This window comes from Pinus tabuliformis, chromosome 9 (assembly GCF_031772625.1).
Source record: "Pinus tabuliformis cultivar Carrire ecotype Pingquan chromosome 9, CPIR1, whole genome shotgun sequence".
In the NCBI taxonomy this organism is placed as follows: domain Eukaryota; kingdom Viridiplantae; phylum Streptophyta; class Pinopsida; order Pinales; family Pinaceae; genus Pinus; species Pinus tabuliformis.
The window spans coordinates 868,033,237-868,055,990 of record NC_142307.1 but is presented as its reverse complement, the minus strand read 5'-3'; positions in this window follow the sequence as shown (position 1 = coordinate 868,055,990).

Below are 22,754 nucleotides of genomic sequence, written 5' to 3'. Positions count from 1 at the left end.
GAAAGAATATAACACAACCCAACAAGGCACTCGTGGAGTAGGTGCCTCTTTAGCATCATGGCCTAGAGAGAGGCCTTTGGATTTGGGAAATTGGTTTCCCTAGGGTTTGACCATGGGGGATGACAACCCTAAGCTAGTTAGAATACCATGAGGTGAGGTGCTCACCATATCATGGTGACTAGTTGACTAAGTGCCATCGACTATGAGTGCTAACCTAGGTTGTGGTACATTTTGATGATGATGTTGATGTAGGTAAAAGATATTAGCCTAGATAAATATGTCATAGATGATCTTTTACTTTATTTTTAGAAATATCATGTATATCAAATTAGGGATATTGTACTTGTTTCAATTACATTGACCAAAATTAGGAAAATTGTTTTGCAGGTTATGTGGTAGCCTTGAAATATCCTGCTCAGATCTCTAAAAGAGTTGCTTAGATATCTGAGAGAGTTGCTCGGATCTCTATTTAGAGAGAGCTGCTCAGATCCCTGAGAGAGATGCTCAAATCTATGAGATAGATACTCAGATATCTATTTAGAGAAAGCATGTTTTGGCATCCGACCTAGGTTAAGTCCATTTGGAGTTTCACCTGGACTATGTGCACTAGTCATGTAATGATGAATACAGACTATTCTAGATGCCATGAAGTTGAGAGGCCCACCAGATCATGGTGACTAGTTGATATTGATTTTATATGATAGGTATTGAGTGGACGGCATGATTGTTATAGGTCAAGAGGATTGACCTAGATGTTTGTGATGTTGATAATTATGATAATGATGTTGATGCTGATATAATCTTGATCCTTCCTTAGATAACCCTTTCAACTTGTTGACATCTTAATAGACATTATGAATACCTCCCTAACTAAGAGGGAGTGTTGAAGAATGTAGCTATGACCGGTCTTCATAATCCTTGATGTATTTATAATACTATGTAAAAATGTTAGGGTCCAACCCTAACCTCTTTATTTATGTAATACGGTCGAGTCGTATTTATAGTTAGTTAAAAAGTCAATAAAGCCGTATTAATAATTGTAAGTGGTTGACCCACAATTAAGAAAGGAACCATAGTTAGTTGCAAATGGGCCATGGTATTAGATAGATGGTATTGAGAGAACCATGGTAATGACCCATGGTATTGTATGTATGAATCCTATATAAAGGATAGAGACTCCCCATTGAGGGATGTCAATTCTTATTTTGTAATCAAGCTCTGCTTTGTTGGAGGTCGCCCCCTCAAAGAGGCAAGTGAACATTGCTTTCATCTTTGAATAATAAAATACTTATTGTTTTTCTCATTTTGTTCTATGTTCTGGGTTGTATTTCTTCGGTATTTTGAAATTTCTCATAGGTCAAGAGCATAAAAAGTGGTATCAGAGTGCTTTCCAAGGCTAGTGGTACCTCCATTTTTGGCAGAATTTTTTTTAGGTTAGAGATGTGTTTCGGCGTCTTTAAACCAAGGGATCTATCGTTGAGCGCATAAACTTGCGGATTTGGGGAGGCATGCACGCAAGAAATACAAGAGGTGGTCACGTTTGTTGGACTCCCTTATAACCCTTGTGGGTACCCCTTCGAGTAGTAGCACATTAGACAAAATCGCAAACGTGTTGAAAATGCAACAAGATGATGGAGCTTAGTGGAAAGAAGTCGCCTTCACTAAGTGGGCCCGCAGGCTATTTTTGGCGCAAAGTATATTTTTAGACTATGTCTATTTTTAGACATATGGATCATGGTCTATGAGTTGCAGGATGCTGTTTATGGATGATTGGTCATGTTGGGAAAAATAGATGGACTTCTATTTTTGGTTCACAGTGGAGTGATCAGAGTCTATTTTTAGACTGCCAGGCTAAAAATAGAAACAATCAAATATTATTAGCCCTTAGTAATATTTGGACTCTAAACATTATCTTATCCTCTTGGAGCACTTCAGTTTGAGCTATAGATGTGGCACATGCAGCTGTCATAAGGAAATACGCTTTCTTTGTGGGTCAGTTGAGCTATTGCATGCAGGACTTCAGTTAGAACTCATGAGGTTGAGTTTGGTGGAGTTGATGGAGTTGTGTTTAGTTTGACTTGGTTGAACTAGTTGTATTTTAGTCTAACTAAAGAATACACTAGTGATGAGTTGTGTGAATTAAATATTAATTAATTCACTAATTATTAACTCATAAAGAAACTAAAGAATACATCAGTTAACTCAGTGCATGAATAGTTCAACAGAGATAGGTGTTAGAGGTAAGTGAAAGGGTGAGTTGTGACTATCAGTTGTGCATGAGATTTGCACATGCATGGATTGAGTAATGCCAATGAGGATTGCGCAGTGTGGGCCAATATCTAGGCAATTGTATCTTGTGCTCACGTGATTTTCACCAAGCATTGTGCAGTGGAGGAAGGCAAAGCAGCGAAGGAGATTTGAACCTGTGACTTGTTCGGATCTGAGCTAGTTTTGTGTGTAACAGGTGGAGATAGTACTGAGTACTTGTGAGGAGTATTGTACTATGTATTGTTACATGTTCTCAATCATTATAATATACAGGTAGGAGGTGGTGTTTTTAGCTGTATGCTTTCCCCGGGTTACATACTGTGTTAATGTGCGCATGCGATTGATGTTTCATTGTTTTTAATGCTGCTAAATTGATGATCAACATAGAGGAGGCTATGTATTATGCATGTATTCCGCAATAGTGTATAATCAGGATAATCTCTGTGAATAAGTGTCATATTATTCAAAATTTCTACATGGTATCAGAGCACTTTGATTTGTAGAAAAAGTTCTACAAAATATCAAAGCAAGGATTGATCATCAGATCTATTATTCAGAAAGTGTTTACATTTTATTTCTTCAGGCAGAGTCTGTAATCAGGCTAGGTAGCCTCTGGATTCATCCTTCCTTTGGAAGGTGAGATATCTGGTAAAAGCCCATACAATCAATCTCTGTATGAGAAATACTTTGTTCTCACGAATTTTAGATCAGAAGCAGTTGAGTTTTGAGTTGGTGGAATGGCGCTCAAGGATAAACTCAGAAACATCTAAGTGTGAGAATGGAGACAGTATGCCCAGTATCTCACAAAGTTCACCCAATGCTGGGGTGAGCTGGGAAGTGTGGGGGTGACTATCAATGATGAGGACTTGGTGAGCTTGGCTCTCCTTGGTCTTTCGAAGAGTTGGCATTCCTATCAGGACTTTGTCAATGGTCGGGAGAAATTGCTAGGATGGGAGAGACTTTGGTCGGATCCTGTGCAAGGAGGAGATCATATGGAGCACCAGAGATAGTTCTTCATCTATGCATGATGAGGAGAACTGTGCCTTAGCGAGTAAGGAGAAGAAGGGGAAGGAGAAGGTTTCTCTCGTTCCGAATCCAGTTCTTCCAATGATGGGAAGAAGGTTGACAAGTCGAAGGTGAGATGCTTTCATTGTCATGATTTGGGCCATTATGTTACTAATTGCCCAAAGAAGAAATCCAAGAAGGGATCCGGGGAAGGATCTGAAGGTGAGGCACTTGCTTCACGGTTCGAGTTGGATTTCACACTCTTCGCATGCATGGTTTCATCCATGGTGGGAAGTGGTTGGTTTCTTGACAGTGGAGCTTCTTTCCACATGACTGGTGACAAAAGTTTGTTCAGTACTTTGGAGGAGAAAGATCTCTAGATACTCATAGCGATGGGTAATGATGAGAAGTATAGTGTCTCAGGTGTAGGCACGGTTATTTTTCAGAGGGAGCATGGAGCTCGCCTTACCTTGACCGATGTCAAGTATGTACCAGGACTGAAGAGAAACTTTGTGTCGATTGCGATGCTGGAAGACGGAGGCTATGATGTAGTCTTCAGTAAGGGAAAGGTTTTCCTTAGACACATCATCACTAGACAGGCGAAGCAGATTGGTTCAAGGGTCAAGAACTTGTATGCTCTTGAGGTTCAAGATGCATGCAAAGCCTTGAGCAGCGAGGCAATTGATGGAAACTTGGTGGTTGAGAGGGAGCGTATATTACCTCTCAACATGCAGAGCCAGAAGAAGTCTCAGATGATTGTGGAGGAGCCACGATTGGTGCAGCAGCTTTAGGAGGTTGTGGAGCAGCCACAACAAGGGAAGCTGAGAGGAGATTGAGTAGAGACATCTACTCATGCAGAGATCTCCAGTAGGGGGAAACTTCGAGCCATGTGGGCTGAGGGATCGCATGCAGCCATACCTCCAAGTAGGAGGTGGGGTGATGTGCATTGATCGTCCCAAGGAGGAGGGGTAGGATCCTTGAGGTACCCAACCTCTTGGATGAGACCTTGCTACGGGAGCCCCGATGTGGAGTAGTAGGAACTGACTGATTGGGTAGAGACAGATGCGGATGGAGCGGCAGAGAGAGCGACAGTGTAGGGAATCCCAAGACAACACATAGCTAGCAGGCTGCAACAATGCAAGAGGCACAAGTGTTTTGCACAGTGCTAGGTGGCACAGAGAAGTGTGCAATGGTGCGAGATGCATGGAGATGTTGCAGTAGCGTAGATGTCAGAGAGGGAGCACTTGTCAGCAGCAGGTAGAGCTTCAGCATCAGAGTATGTTCCAAGCCCAACAGAGTGGTCAGTTGGGAGTGTTTTTGTTCGAAGTGTTGTTGGAGAAAGTGGACCGGGCAAATGTGTTGCATGCAGAACATTCCAGAGGTAGGATAGGGGTTGTTGATAATCCATATCTTGTTGAGAGGGACTGTTGAAAATGCAACAAGATGATGGAGCTTAGTGGAAAGAAGTCGCCTTCACTAAGTGGGCCCGCAGGCTATTTTTGGCGCAAAGTCTATTTTTAGACTATGTCTATTTTAGACATATGGATCATGGTTTATGAGTTGTAGGATGTTGTTTATGGATGATTGGTCATGTTGGGAAAAATAGATGGACTTCTATTTTTGGTTCACAGCGGAGTGATCAGAGTCTATTTTTAGACTGCCAGGCTAAAAATAGAAACAGTCAAATATTATTAGCCCTTAGTCATTTTTGGACTCTAAACATTATCTTATCCTCTTGGAGAACTTCAGTTTGACCTACAGATGTGGCACATGCAGCTGTCAGAAGGAAATACACTTTCTTTGTGGGTCAGTTGAGCTATTGCATGCAGGACTTCAGTTAGAACTCATGAGGTTGAGTTTGGTGGAGTTGATGGAGTTGTGTTCAGTTTGACTCGATTGAACTAGTTGTATTTTAGTCTAACTAAAGAATACACTAGTGATGAGTTGTGTGAATTAAATATTAATTAATTCACTAATTATTAACTCATAAAGAAACTAAAGAATGCATCAGTTAACTCAGTGCATGGACAATTCAACAGAGACAGGTGTTAGAGGTAAGTGAAAGGGTGAGTTGTGACTATTAGTTGTGCATGAGATTTGCACATGCATGGATTGAGTAATGCCAATGAGGATTGTGCAGTGTGGGCCAATATATAGACAATTGTAGCTTGTGCTCACGTGATTTTCACCAAGCATTGTGTAGTGGAGGCAGGCAAAGCAGCGGAGGAGATTTGAACTTGTGACTTGTTCGGATCTGAGCTAGTTTTGTGTGTAACATGTGGAGATAGTACTGAGTACTTGTGAGGAGTATTGTACTATGTGTTGTTACATGTTCTCAATCATTATAATATATAGATAGTGTGGGGTTTTCAGCTGTATGCTTTCCCCGGGTTACATACTGTGTTAATGTGCGCATGCGATTGATGTTTCATTGTTTTTAATGCTGCTAAATTGATGATCAACGTAGAGGAGGTTATGTATTATGCATGTATTCCGCAATAGTGTATAATCGGGATAATCTCTATGAATAAGTGTCATATTATTCAAAATTTCTACAACACGCACTGCCTTCCACGTGCCCTCTAGGTATATCAGGAGCCCCCTAGGTTCACCAAAAACCTAGCCTTAGATAAACCATCGGTCGTCTTGCTGCTACAGTAGACCGAGAACAACACTCGGGGAGATTACTCGCACGTACGATAGGGTAGTCGGGTTGTACGGCTAAGGGTACGATTAATCCTCCTTAGTTAATGCCCTGAAAAGATTGGGCCGAGTACTATTATTGGACCCTTATGTATATTGTGATCTGTAGCACCCGACACTCCTTTCAGACCATAATTCCCTCGACTCTTTGAAGATCGCCCATTATCTTATTTGCTAGATCAGATCTAGCAATTGGGGTTTTGTTGCCACTGCAACAATCAGATCCACCAGTTGAGGTTCTACTTCCACAGTACCATTCAGATCTAGCAGTTGGGGTTCTATCGCTGCCCCTTATAAGAGACTTAGCCCATAAGAATCAGGATGATGAGCTGATCACAGTGGTACCATTCACTTGTCAGCTTCAATTTTCGGGCGGTCCCAACTTTTTTCAAAGTGATGACAAGTGACCAAGATCTGTGTATGGTAGAAACCAGAGCTCAAGCCATGGCCAACGAGAAGATTCAGCGCCTTGAAAAACAGTTGGATTCTTTCAAGGAACTAGCAGACCAGATGAGGGAATTCATGGAAAATTTCCAAGTGAGCAAGTCAGGGTTGTGTTTGGAGGCACATGGTCTTAATGAAGACCTTGAAGGAGAATCTAGCCATCATATTCACTTCCATGGAAATCACCAACATTCCCACCCTCAGCCACCCAAGCTGGACATGTATAAATTTGATGGCTCTAATCCGACAGTATGGGTAGCACAAATGGAACAATATTTCCTTCTGAATGCTATCCGAGATGATGAAACTAAACTATGTGTGGGAGCCCTTTACTTGGACCAAGAGAGATGGAAATGGTGGTAGTGGCATCAGAAATGCTATCCTGGGAACATAACTTGGTAGGTGTTCTCAAAATCTCTTTATGACCGCTTTGATAGAGACTCTAATTTTTTGGGTTGTCTTACTAAGCTTCGACAGACCGGCATAGTAAAAGAATAAATTGCGGCCTTTGAGACATTGGTCATCCACACAGAAGGTCTAGGAGATGAATTCTACTTGGAATGTTTTATAAGTGGTCTAAAAGAAGCCATCCAAGCACATGTCTGGATGCACCACCCACCTACCTGGATAGATGCTTGCAACAAGGCTATCGAAGTGGAATTTGATTTAGCTGCCCAGTCTCCTCATTCGAATTTCATAGCCAAAGGACAACCCACCTAGGCTCAGGGCCCTACCTAAACACTTAAAGTTCAAAAGGTGTATCTAGGAGAAATGGTTGAAAGACGAAAACAAGGATTTTACTACTACTGTGATGACAAATACTCCCCTGGGCATAAATGCAAGGAACCCAAATTCTTTCAAATTGATGTTACTGATCACAGCTCATCTGAGGAAGCCCCACCCCTTGAGGGACCAGAGGATGAAGTTGAGGAAACCCAACAAGACAATGAACTCCCAATTATGCCAGAGGAACCAGTTATCTCGCTACATGCTTTGGCAGGCATTTCTGCACCCCAAACTCTCAAAATCATAGGCTTTATTAAACATCACCCTGTAGTAGTATTGATTGATAGTGGAAACACTCATAACTTTATCCATCAGCGAGTCGCCGAAGCTATTCATTGTTTTGTCAAGGCAGTCTCTAATTTCCGGGTCTAGATCGCTGATGGGGGGATAATGAAATGTGAGGGTCCTTGTGAAAATATCAAACTTCAGATGGGAGACTACCACCTAAAGACCCACATGTTTACGATTAACATGGGTGGTTGTGACATTGTCTTCGGTGCTGAATGGCTTCACACACTAGGCCCAATCACCATGGATTTCTAGGAGTTATATATGAGATTTAAGAAGAATGACCACATGCATACCCTCCATGGACTCTAGGCAGGTACTCCTTCTATCATTAGCTCGCATTGCATGGAAAATTTGTTGAAAAAGGGCCATCATGGAGTTATCACCCAGTTTAATGCCTTCTAGGCCATCCAGCTCACGACTCTTCATATTCATCCTGACATGCAACAGGTCTTGAATCAAAACCATCAGGTATTTAACAAACCTAAAGAGCTTCCACCCTCTAGAGGGGAACATGATCATAGCATCACTATGGTCCCAGGGGAACAACTGCTGAATGTGCGGCCATATCGATATCCTTTCGTCCAAAAGAATGAAATTGAAAAAATCATCAAGGAACTCCTTGAAACCGGTGTCATTCGTTCTAGCATCAGTCCTTATTCATCACCAGTGCTCATGGTGATCAAGAAATATGGGAATGGCGCATGTGTCCAGACTTTAAGGCTCTCAACAAGCTCAGGGTCAAAGAAAAATTCCCTATCCTGGTCGTTGATGATCAGCTGGATGAATTGCAAGGTGCTCAATTCTTTACTAAGCTAGATCTTCACTTTGGCTATCACCAAATACGCATGAGAGAAGTAGAAATTCCCAAAATTTCTTTCCGAACTCATGAAGGCCATTATGAATTCTTGGTCATGCCATTTGGTCTCTGTAATGCCCCATCCACTTTTCAAAGTGTCACGAATCACTTGTTGAAACCATATCTCTGAAAATTTGTCCTCATTTTCTTTGGTGAAATTATCATCTACAACCTCACCTGGGAAAAACATCTTTAGCACATAGACCTACTCTTGCAATTTCTCCAGAATCATAAATTATTTGTCATATTGTCCAAGTGCTCTTTTGGCATGGAAGAAGTCGAGTACTTGGGCCACACTATGGGTCATGAAGGTGTTAGGGTGGATGCCAAAAAGATAAGGGCAATGAAAGATTGGCCCCAACCAAAAATCTTGACAAGTCTGAGGGGATTCTTGGGTCCATCTGGCTACTATCGTAAATTTGTTTGTAATTATAGCCGCATTGCTAGACCCCTTACTAACCTTCTCAAGAAAAATTCATTTCTCTGGACTGATGCAGCACAACAGGTGTTTATGGCTCTTAAACAAGCCATGTGTTCCACTCCAGTATTGGCACTACCTGACTTCACCAAAGCTTTTGTGATTGAATGTGATGCTTCAAGTACTAGTATTAGTGTTGTCCTAATGCAGGAAGGTCGACCCTTGGACTTCACCAGCCAACAACTGGGTGGGAAACATTTGGGACAATCTAGCTATGAGAAGGAGATGATGGCCATCTTACATGAAGTAGATACCTGGCAACCATACTTATTGGGGGGACGTTTCCAAATCTGCACAAATCATCAAAGCCTCAAATATTTTTTGGAGCAACGTCTATCCTCGCCCCAACAAAATAAATGGCTGGCCAAAATGATGGGATATGATTATGAGATAATTTACAAGAAAGGGTGTGACAATGTAGTAGCAGATGCTTTATCATGCCAATTTGAGGATGAAATCACCCTGCTATGAATCTCTCTTCCCATACCAGATTGGATTGAAGAAGCTCATAAGGAATGGTTTTCACATCCCTCTCTCTCCCAAATCATTAATAACTTGACAACAGATCCTAATTACTCAGTTGGTTACTCTTGGAAGGATGAGATTCTTCACTACAAGGATAGAGTAGTTATATCGCTGAAATCTACCCTCAAAATGCGCATTTTGGCAGATTTGCACTCATCTCCCATTGCAGGCCATGCAGGCTTTTAGAAGGATTATGCTCGCACTCGTCGTTCTTTCTTTTGGACATGCATGAAAACTGGCATTCTTACTTTTGTAGCTGAATGTGATGTGTGTCAATGCCACAAAGGAGAAACAATCAAGTCACCAAGCACCTTACAACCATTGCCCATCCCTGCCTCAATCTGGACGGATGTTTCTATGGATTTCATTACTAGTCTTCCGAAGTCAGGCAACAAGTCAGTCATCATTTGTGGACAGACTCTCTAAATATGCTCATTTTTGTGCTCTACCCCATCCATTTACCTCCACTTTGGTGGCTCAAGCTTTCATGGACTAGATCTTCAAACTGCATGGCATGCCCACTTCCATTGTGTGTGATCATGACTCGACTTTTACTATCAACTTTTGGCAAGAAATTTTCAAGCTACAAGGCACCCAACTCCAACTAAGTACTTCCTATCATCCCCAAACTGATGGTCAAACTGAAGCAGTCAACAAATGTTTGGAAACATACCTAAGGTGCTTCACTTTAGAAAAGAAACATCAATGGGTACAGTGGCTACCTCTAGCTGAATGGTGGTATAATACTAACTATCATGCAACCACCAAGATGACTCCATATGAAGAAGTGTATGGTCAAATCCCACCTTCACCTACTTCTTATCTCCTTGGATGCTCTAAGGTGCAAGTAGTGGATCAACTCTTACAGAACCGTGCAACCATGCTAGCCCGTCTCAAAGATAATCTCCATCAAGCTCAGAATCGCATGAGGCAACAGGCATACCAACATCAATCAGAGCACACATTTCAAGAAGGAGATCAGGTATTCTTGCGGCTGCAACCATATAAGCAAACATCGCTCAAAGAAAAGGTCTGTCAAAAATTAGCTCCAAAATTCTACTGACCTTATCAAATACTTCAGCACATTAGAGCAGTGGCCTGCAAGCTAGCCTTGCCACCAATTGCAAAAATCCATCCAGCCTTCCATGTATCATGCCTCAAGAAAGTGGTGGGGAACAATTGCAGAATTCAAACCAGTCTACCTAAATTGGATGAAGAAGGTTCACTCTGGCTCCAACCTAAATAGGTCATCGATACGCGAGAACTACATCTGTGTGGCCGCACGATCAAGGAAGTCCTCATCAAGTGGAATGGTACATCTCCAGAAGATGCGACCTCGGAACCAACCACTATTCTTTAGAAGTTTTCACAGCTTCAGCCTTGAGGACAAGTTTGTTTTTTATGGGGGAGGGCATGTTAGGATCCAACCCTAACCCATTTATTTATGTAATAGGGTCGAGTCATAGTTATAGTTAGTTAAAGAGTCAATAAAGGCCATATTAATAATTTTAAGTGGTTGACCCGCAATTAAGAAAGGGACCACAATTAGTTGCAAATGGGCCAAAGTATTAGATAGATGGTATTGAGAGAACCATGGTAATGACCCATGGTATTGTATGTATGAATCCTATATAAAGGATAGAGACTCCCCATTGAGGGATATCGAGTCTTATTTTGTAATTGATCTCTACTCTGTTGGAGGTTTCCCCCTCGAAGAGGCAAGTGAACATTGGCTTCATCTCCGAATAATAAAATACTTGTTGTTTTTCTCATTTTGTTCCGTGTTCTGCGTTGTATTTCTTTGCATATTTAGTATTATGAAATTTCTCGCAGGTCAAGAGCATAACAAAAAACACAGAAGAAAATTAAATTTTAAATCATAAGAAATAAAATTAAAAGAAGGGAAATCAACAAGACCACCTAAAATTAAGATTCTGGAAAATAACTCATACTCACTTAAATAACATATTTACCGTTAGTTACTACCCACCATAACTTAAGCAAGTATTTGCATAGAAGATGGAATAGGAACAAAACGTAAGTAAATATACTTACCAAGAGTTATTTCCCACCATTATATTCATGATCTTAAACACTTTAAAAAATATGAGTAAAAATGTAAATGTGCAGACTTACTAAAATTTAATTTATAAAGATATGTGATTTAATTTAAGAGACATGTCTCTTGGGTATAAAATACACTTGAAAATTTTCATTTTACATAATCACTTATCACACACATCTCTCTCTCTCTCTCTCTCTATTACAGATCCATTTGGGCACATCACTCCCATCATCCAGATCAGTGTTTTAGGGCTCATCAAACCCTAATTTCAGTTGCTACATGCCCTAAACCAGTCAACCTTTTGAATGCCTCCTTCCCAGACAGTTTCAATGAAGACATCCTGAAATTACCTCTAGAGGGACTAGCGCAGGTGGGCCCATGTAAGGGTGCATTGCAGAGCAGTTAAGTCCATGCCAGGGTGCTCTGCAGAGCACTTAGGCCTCCTTTCACCCGCGTTGGGCGAGTTTGAACGAAATTCACATAGGGTTTGGGGAATATTCTTATCTTTTGGAGTCATCTAGGAGGTTACCTCACTTGTAAACTCCTATGAGCTCGAAAATGGATGAGGAATGAGTTAAGATGCATCATATCCTCTCATCCCTTCCTCCATGGAACTAATTCTAAGTATGAAAGGCCATTCAATACCATCATTTATGACAAAACCTCTTTCATCTCCCTATAAATTAACCACTCATCTAAGTGATCAGGGGTTGGACTATGTTGAATTGTAAGGAGATAATGTTGCTATGAGAATTGGCTTTGAAGCAAGTATTGTAATGCTACAAGTTTGTCATGCTTTTGATGTGATGTGGATGGGATCCAAGCTGGAGGAATGAATTTGAATCAGACATAATGGTTGTAATTCCTTCTTCTATTCAATAAAGTATTTGAATCTTTTTCCATATGTTTGTATTGTTATATGATGCTTATATGTGTGAAATGTATCTGATTCCGTTCACTTGTATTCAATAGATCTTTTGCTTCGATCAGTTCTTTGTCTTCTATTTTTGTTTACAGGTACTTATCAAGCGTGTTAAGTATGGGAAGGAGCGACAAGATCGATACAAAGGAGACAAGAGGAAAGTGGAACTACAAGTAGGTCTTCTCATCTTCTTTGTCTTATCTATTTCTTATAGGAAAAGGCTAAAGTGCTTTAAACTGTTGTTCTAGATATGGCTACTTATCTAGGGAATTAGTATTTATCTATAGACACCAAATTATCCAAAACAAATTGGTGACTCCACTGGGGATGATCATCCTTCCTAGTAGATTATCCACCTCCTAAGACATTTTTTGCAGACCCTACTTGTGTTCATTTATTATATTTCAGTGCTTTTGCATTGAAATTTTGGTCAAAATTGTGTCAAATTGCCTTTTGAAATGGCTCATTGTCAACAGCGCGGGCTTGTGAGGGACATAGTGCGCTGCAGAGCACCTCTAGCTTAGGGACAATGCTCTATGTGCACTATCTCCCATTCAGGGTTGCGTTGATCCTCGTAGGGTCAGTTTCCCACCTTTGGAATGAGTTTTTACCAACTTTTCCCTGTTTGTTTTCTTGCTGATTGATCAATGAATGTCATGTCTTAGAGAAAAAGTTTCTATATCCTTTGCTATCCCTACTTTGAATTGATTGATTAATGTTTCTTAAATGTTTTCTTTGTCATTATCGGTCCATAGTCAAAGTTATAATATAGTTGATTAATATTTGTTTGAAAGAAAGTGTCGTAAAAGTCTTCTTTTCCTTCGAAATAGAATTGTCATAAAGCCTTCATCTTGTTAAAGGTTGATTGATTGTATGTGCATTAGTTTCCTTTTTTCTCACATTCACATTAAGGAAATTGAAAAGAAATACATGCATGTTTCATTGAAAAAGTTTGTGTATAGGAATAATTTAGGGAAATTGCATTAGATTGTGCTCTTTGCTTTTTGATCGAAAGAAATATGATTGCTCTATCCCTAGTAGCTAGGATTTTCATTGTTAAATTGAATGGAAAGAATGCTTATCATAATAGTTGCATTCCTAGGAATTTCATAATACATCACATGGTGAACTTGAAAGGCAAATTCCTAAGCAAGATCAACTTAAAATTAACATCAATTTACCTAATGGAGCATTGTCATTAATGAAAAACATTTAGTGGTTCTAGGCTAGAGACGTGTTCTGGCGTCGTAAAACAAAGCATATGTCGCTAACTTGTCTGAAATGCATCCCGAGTGTGATACCTCATTCCACGTACGTGAGTATATCGTAGCTCATCAATGTACCTTCGGGTATATAGGGCGGTGTTACAGTACGTAAAGTATATGGGAATGCTCTCACTGTGCGGTTTTGCATTAGACAACGCTTATACGGATTGGGCCTCCACATACCTTCGAGTATATATGGGAGGACAACACTAGGTTGCTATCCATCCTTAGGTAACCAAGTCAGCCGCCTTGTACACTGTGATACATCAAACACAACATTTGAGGAGATTTCCTGCCCGTACTTCTTGGTTCACCAGGAGGTATTCTGCAGTGCACAGTTTCTTGGAAAACCTTTGTTGGAAATAATACTGAGAGGGGGGGGTGAATCAGTATTATCAGATCAATAAAACTTTTTCAATGCTCAAAAACATATACGCTACTTCAGTTAAGTGAACCCGCGTGTACACGCTGCTGTGTCTAAAGCAACTAGCGTATATCCAGAAATCTTATGATTCAGTTAGCTTATCTTCAGTAAATGCATCAGAACATTATTAACCATATTAACAGTAAACAGGTGCAGTATAACAGAACAGATCATCACACAAAAGCCACACACATGAACACAAAGATATAAGGTGGAAACCCAATGTGGGTGAAAACCACCTGCTGCAAGTCATCTCAATCTTCTTCTTAATAAGAAAATACTTTTACAATATTTGTACTGGTGCAGTCTTATACCAGTACGGGAGCTACAACCCCCTTTGCTTTTGTACTAGCCGATCCATTTACTAGTACACAGGCTGCTACCTGCTACAATGCTCCAAAGATCTCCCTTAGCTTTTGTACTAGCTTAGATACTAGTACGTAGGTGCTTGCCTACAATCTTCTCTCCTCCAGGTACCACGTTTCATCAATTTTCAGACTGGATACACTGAAGCACAACACATAATCTGAAAGGCCACATTTCATCCAATTTTCATACTGGACCCATAACTATCATTGAAGCTCAAAACAATCATCAAACTCTGAATCACTGAAACCCTGTTAACAACACCGTCACCAGAACACAGAGCAGACACAGAACTCTGTAATAACCATCAGACCCATCTGCAACTTCAAGTATCAAGCTTTACAATGTATACGCTACTTCGATGAATCAAACCCGCGTGTATACGTGCTTTCGCCAAAGACAACCCGCGTACAGATCTAAAAATAATTTCTCATAACTTGCAGCTGTACCAGACATCAATCATACTCATAATACTTATAGAACAATACATGCGTCAGTATGTAGATCTAGAATAAGCATCATAAAGATAGTTCATTTCAAACCATTTGATCCCGATCTCTCCTTAGATCTTGCTCTCCATCAACTGATGAGATCTCTCCTTAGCTCAGATCAAGCAATGCATCATCAACCCATAACCTGCATACTGGATCTAATGCTTCATCAGATATTCAAGACATTTCAGATGCACTTGCCTAATGATTTCCTTCTCCTTATATAGCCTTAGGCCTTGTTCAATACCAAGGGCCAAAACCATAGAGATCCAATACCATCAACTTCAAAACTAGGGATCAGCACGTCCGTCGAGACACCAAGGTCCAAAACCATAGGCACAACTTCCAAGGAATAACCGCCGTGGACCAAAGATAAGATTTCCACATACACGCTCTTTTGATGAAGCCAACCTGCTTGTACACGCTACTTGGAATATAGATAACCTGCGTATACGCGACTTGGTATATAGTGAACCTGCTTGTATACGCTACTTGGGCTTAATGAACCTGCGTGTATAAACTTTCTCTTCTTCTTATAGTCTGATCATCAATTCGTTGCTGCTGACCTTCTGCACTATGATTTGTCATCAGTGTGGTTTGCCATCAAGGACAACACTTGTCTCATAATGCCAACAATCTCCCCCTTTGGACTTGATGGCAAAGCTAACTTGTCACACTTAGAACTATCATCTGATTCCTTTGAGCCATCCTCCATCAGTCACATCTGATATCTCTTCTGAAGATTCATCCAGTTATACATAAGTGAGATATTCTTCTATGAGAGGGTTGCCATCAAGTACAACACATGCATCATAATGCCAACAATCTCCCCCTTTGGACTTGATGGCAACAACACCAAATCACTCTCCCCCTTTGACATCAAGGGCAAAGGGTGGACCAAGATATTCTCTTCCTTTGCTGAATCATTCCACTGTCCATGCTCCCCCTGAGTACCTGCTGAAATCTCTGAATAATCTCCCCCTTTGTATATGCCAAGGTGTACCAATCTGTCCATGCTCCCTCTGAGTACATGCTGAATCTCTGTACCGCTGAAGTGTGCTATTCATGCTCTTCCTGACTGTAGGCAAGATCTGCAAAAGATGTTCTTCAAGAAGAACATGACACTATACATCATAAAAGACCTTCCTATCATCAAAGACTCATACATACATCCATCTCTCAACTAAATGAGGATATACAAAAATTGACTCATCCACCCAACCAAGTGGGGATACATCAAAAGTTTACATATGACAACCAATCATATTGCATCAATCATCCCAGGCATAGTGGGGAAACCAAAATAGGCCGTTACATGACCTTGATACCATAAAAGAGATATCACAAATGAGATACATGACATAGCGACAATAGATCTAGACCAAGACTTATGAAAGTCACAAATAACTGATATCGCCAGCATCTTGTCAATCAGCATTCAGATCAGCAACCAAGAGATCCTTTTGTTCTCCCTTTGACTTTGTTTCATCAACAACAACTTCTGATCTAGAATCAAAGGCTTCTAAGGTAATGCCAACAATGCATCATTGGAAGATTATCTGCTCCCCCTGAACCTGTGCCAGATGGTCTCTGTGAGACCCATATCAGAATCTTCTCATTCTGAGTTTGACCCACTGATTTCCTTCAAATTATCATATACGCAACTGTATCTTCATAAACAAGCGTATATACGCGGATAGTCTTTATCCAACTCGCGTATACCAATTTCCATATCAACAACCTGTAAATGTCCTGTAGAGAATAAGTCATCAACCTATAACAAGGTATGTCTGCATCAATTCATCCCTTTGAACAGAATTCAGAGTCATTCACATGTGTGAAACCACCATCGCCATTTCATCAAGCTCTACATGATCCAAGTATCATTACTTGGGAATATCTGCATCAACCAACATATGAAAGTATCAACCTATCATCATATAGATATGAACTCATCATCATGTCTCCAACACAGTGACTTTGAGGAGTCATCCATGTATCAACACTATGTATCTTGAGCTCAAGCTCATTTGACAAAACTTCTTGATATCATCAACAGCAACAATCCTTATTCATAAGAGTGCCTGCATCATAACTGTATGATCTTTATGCATATGACAACAGCAGTATATAAGTGACTCATCATCAAGTGAGGAAGATGTGTATTCAAGCTTTGTACTTCTCCTTGTCCTTATGAAGATCACCATGTAAGCACCATATATGCATCATCAAGGAATCAACCATAAATCTGATCTGATCATTAACTATGTAACCCCAAGAGTCATATGAGATTTTATCATTGACAACTCACAACCACATCATTGCAAGATATATCATAAGCATCATCACCAAGGCTATTAACCATAATGCCAACAATGAAATAGTAAAGGCATATGCTCCCCCTCAACCTGTGCCATCTGTTAGATCTGATCATGCATATATCAGCAGTAAGCATCAAGATATCATCATCATCATCAAGTTAGGATCAAAACACTTCTAGACATATTACAAGTATCAAAACATTTTTCACACATCCTCAGCCGACTGTAACCAATAGAGCAAATAATAGACTGAATCATATCAGATCCTTTTTCTGATCCTGTTCCCACTGCTTTTCCTCAGACTGACATATACGCGACTTTGCAGTGTATAACTCGCGTATATACGCGACTTCCCTTTAAGGAACTTGTGTATGAGATTCAGGACACTGAAGTTTTACACTTTCAGCTCCCCCTGAGTCTGATATGTCTGTGCTGTGCTGTGTCTCAGTACATTTTGCAGACTGTACTTCCTTCTTCCTCCATATCTTCAAGTGTGATGAGGTTTTCTTCTTTTGGTGTGATGTCCATCCTTTGTTCCTGCATTCCTTTGCTATATGTCCAAGCTTGTTACATGCATAACATCTAACATGTTTCATGTTCCTCCTGTAGCAATCAGCAGCTTTGTGACCAAACATATTGCAAGAAAAACAATATCCATTAAAGTACCTTGAATGTGATGATCTTTCTACATGATGGTCTTGAACCCTTCTTCTTCCACATCTAGCTGCAACATGTCCAAGATTATGACATACATAACATTCAACATTATTCATAGGAGGAGTAAAAGATCTTCTTTGAGGAGTCTCTTTCCTTGATTGTTGATGGGATTGACCTTTCATCTCCTTGTTGATCATTTTAGTTTTCTCTTTAGAGTTCCTTGCCTCACCTTGTGAACTAGATTCACCTTCAACAGATTCATGAAAACCAAGACTAGTCTTGATAGCAGGAGACCTTTGGCTACTAAGAATGTCATCCAAGGCTTTAGTACTATCTTGAAATCTCAACAGTTTATCCTTTTCTTCTAATTTACCTTTCAAGATATTTACCTCAACCTGAAGTTGTTCTTCCTTTTCTAGACATTGCTTCTTCATGTCTTCTTCAACTTTTCTTCCTTCTTCCATTTGTTGCCTTAGATTGAGTATCTCCTTTTCTTGTTTTTCATTCAGATCCTGCTGCATTTGACGAACTCTGAAGGCACATTCCAACTGTGATTTTAAGCTGATGACTTCGTTGTCTTGTTTTTCAATTGCTTGGTGTAGATCTTCATTCTGCTTCTTGGATTCTTCAAGATCTCCTTTTAGTGCGAGGATTGTAGCTTCAAGATTTTCATAGTAGCTGGATCTATCTTTGAGTTTCTTGATGGTTGTGCTTCTTTCGTTGACTTCTTTTCCTAATGATGTCACTTCATGCTGCAATTTTTGACATTGGTCTTCCTTGTCCTTGAGAAGCTTTCTTACCTTGTTTCCTTCTTCTAGTTGGGCCTTTAGTTTGGTAACTTCTTCTTTGAAAGCACATTCCCTTTTGTTCAATAGATCTTGTTGATCTTTAACTTTGTCTGCAAGCCTTCTAAATACTGCCTCTATTTGATACTTTTCTTGCTCACCCATAAAAGCATGTTCAGTAGTTTCACTATCACTTCCATCACTTTCACAAGGAAATATAGCAGGAACATCAGAGGATAACACATTCATACCTGATAATGATTCTGAATCTGATTTTGAATCTGAAGAGCCTCTTATACCTAATCCCCAATCGATTCTCCCACTGTCATAGTCCTTCTGAGATGTCTTCTTCTTCTTATGAGCTTTCTTCTTAAGCTTCTTTCCCATTGTTCCACGGATCTCCTTCAAGCGATCAAGCTTCTATCAAAGGACCGGCTCTGATACCAATTGTTGGAAATAATACTGAGAGGGGGGGGTGAATCAGTATTATCAGATCAATAAAACTTTTTCAATGCTCAAAAACATATACGCTACTTCAGTTAAGTGAACCCGCGTGTACACGCTGCTGTGTCTAAAGCAACTAGCGTATATCCAGAAATCTTTTGATTCAGTTAGCTTATCTTCAGTAAATGCATCAGAACATTATTAACCATATTAACAGTAAACAGGTGCAGTATAACAGAACAGATCATCACACAAAAGCCACACACATGAACACAAAGATATAAGGTGGAAACCCAATGTGGGTGAAAACCACCTGCTGCAAGTCATCTCAATCTTCTTCTTAATAAGAAAATACTTTTACAATATTTGTACTGGTGCAGTCTTATACCAGTACGGGAGCTACAACCCCCTTTGCTTTTGTACTAGCCGATCCATTTACTAGTACACAGGCTGCTACCTGCTACAATGCTCCAAAGATCTCCCTTAGCTTTTGTACTAGCTTAGATACTAGTACGTAGGTGCTTGCCTACAATCTTCTCTCCTCCAGGTACCACGTTTCATCAATTTTCAGACTGGATACACTGAAGCACAACACATAATCTGAAAGGCCACATTTCATCCAATTTTCATACTGGACCCATAACTATCATTGAAGCTCAAAACAATCATCAAACTCTGAATCACTGAAACCCTGTTAACAACACCGTCACCAGAACACAGAGCAGACACAGAACTCTGTAATAACCATCAGACCCATCTGCAACTTCAAGTATCAAGCTTTACAATGTATACGCTACTTCGATGAATCAAACCCGCGTGTATACGCGCTTTCGCCAAAGACAACCCGCGTACAGATCTAAAAATAATTTCTCATAACTTGCAGCTGTACCAGACATCAATCATACTCATAATACTTATAGAACAATACATGCGTCAGTATGTAGATCTAGAATAAGCATCATAAAGATAGTTCATTTCAAACCATTTGATCCCGATCTCTCCTTAGATCTTGCTCTCCATCAACCGATGAGATCTCTCCTTAGCTCAGATCAAGCAATGCATCATCAACCCATAACCTGCATACTGGATCTAATGCTTCATCAGATATTCAAGACATTTCAGATGCACTTGCCTAATGATTTCCTTCTCCTTATATAGCCTTAGGCCTTGTTCAATACCAAGGGCCAAAACCATAGAGATCCAATACCATCAACTTCAAAACTAGGGATCAGCACGTCCGTCGAGACACCAAGGTCCAAGACCATAGGCACAACTTCCAAGGAATAACCGCCGTGGACCAAAGATAAGATTTCCACATACACGCTCTTTTGATGAAGCCAACCTGCTTGTACACGCTACTTGGAATATAGATAACCTGCGTATACGCGACTTGGTATATAGTGAACCTGCTTGTATACGCTACTTGGGCTTAATGAACCTGCGTGTATAAACTTTCTCTTCTTCTTATAGTCTGATCATCAATTCGTTGCTGCTGACCTTCTGCACTATGATTTGTCATCAGTGTGGTTTGCCATCAAGGACAACACTTGTCTCATAATGCCAACAACCTTTTGCCTAACTTACCCCTTTTTGTTTATTCCATTTTTGATAATAAAATTAATCAGCAATCGTAGAGGAACATCAACCCTTACCTCGTCGTTCGTGAAGAACAACAAGCAAACCGTTGTTTCCGCCCAAAGCTACGCCTATTCGGTAAAAGTGGTCTCGCTTTAATTGAGTCAAGTTCATCAAGAAATCCTAGTTCTTCATCTGAATTACCTGAATCATCCATTTCGTTAAGCACTGAGACTCCAATTACTCCAACTATTTCTGGTACATCCATTTCTGAAGAAGAAGTTTCACAATTACTTGAGGACATTATCATTGATCCTAGTGAAATAGTAACCGAAGTTGTTCAACAACAAGTTGATCCTCAACTTGAAGTCAACAAGAAATTACTTCTAAACTTGAATCAGTTCAACCAGAAGTTAATCCAAAACCTATCACAGTTCAAACCGAAGTTACTTCTGAACTTGAAGTTGTTCAGGAACCTCTCTTTGAAACTGTTGTTATTTTATCGGAACATCTGGACTTCGAATTTGAACATTTAGAAGTAGTTACTTTACTGGAAGACGATCAACCAGTTAACCCTTAGACATCAGTAACTACTGAAACTTCTACTTTATTAACACCATAAGTCTATTACGGACCAGACGGTGAATTTCTTCCACTTGGTTTAATTGCTGCTGAGGAATAATTGGAAGAAGATACCACACCTGGAACCCCATTCCATTTTGGAACCGGGCTTAATATTTATCCTTATACTCCTCATTTTACTGCTCTGTTTGATCCTACTTCATTCAAGTACCCGTCGATTCTTTAGAACAACTTTTGGGTAAGTTAACTATGGCTGAACAACCATAAACATCCCAGACTGTATCATCTAATGCAGCTGTTGCAGAATTTTATGTTGCAACCTCTTCGATGTTTTCTACTACACCTGAGTCGCACATATATGGTGAATCGTCCATCTCAGTTGGTTACCAATCTTTATTAGGAACCCACCCAAGGGTTGCTTCTACACCATGGTCATCACCCATGTCCTCAACGAGAATTATACCTGGTTCTTTGTTAATAGGAACTCAACAGTTTGATCCTGCATATCAATATCAAACTGGGAAATCTAGTCAACAAAGACCTATGTACCCATTACATACTGGATTTCCGCCATATGGGGAGCAATATGCTTATTCACCTTATCCTCCCTATCCTGGAGGACCATCATATGGTAGTATCCCATAGTATTCAGGTCAACCTGGAATTCAAGTTTGTCAATGGAAACCAATAATACCAGTTCAACCAAGGCTTTTTTATCCAACACAATCAATGCAAATTATGCCAACTATTCCTACTACACCTATTGTTACCATTGTACTGCAGTCACAAGTTCAAACAGTTGTATCTCAACATGTACAAACTGGTCCTTCTACCTCGCAACCACAAGTTTCAGGTCAAGAGGTTCAAGTTTCTCAAGCTGTTATACAACAATCACTTGTGTCTAGGGTCCAACAACCTCAGGTTAGTATACCTTTATCTGGAGTGACTTAGGCTTACACTGGTATAGTTTATTCACAACCTGGCCAACCTTTCATTGCTGGGCAACAACAACCGTTAAATCAACAACAGTTGTACCAACAACATTGACAGTTGATTCGACAACCGTGGCAGCCCCAATTTCAACAACCTCAATTACAACAATTCCAACCCCAATTTGGAACTACCTAATAGGCTCAACCTAGGTTTGGACAATACCAAGCTTACTAAGGTCCTGGTCAACAAGGCTTTGCTGGTTATGGACAACTGCAAATTCAACCTGGTTATCAACAACCACCTTATGTCGGATTTGTTCAACAACCACCTTATCAAGGTTACCAAATGTAGATGCCCTATGTTGGTATGCAAAGACCTATTGCTCAGGAAATTCCATCATATCCTCGGTATGCTCAACCTAAATTGAATCGACAGTTGTCATTTGTAGGAACTCTAGAATTACCAGATTTAAACCGGCTCACTAATGATCCAATATTATATGCACCTTGGTCGTCGATAATTCTGCATAAGTTACCTTCTGACATTTCGAAATTCAATGGAAATCTCG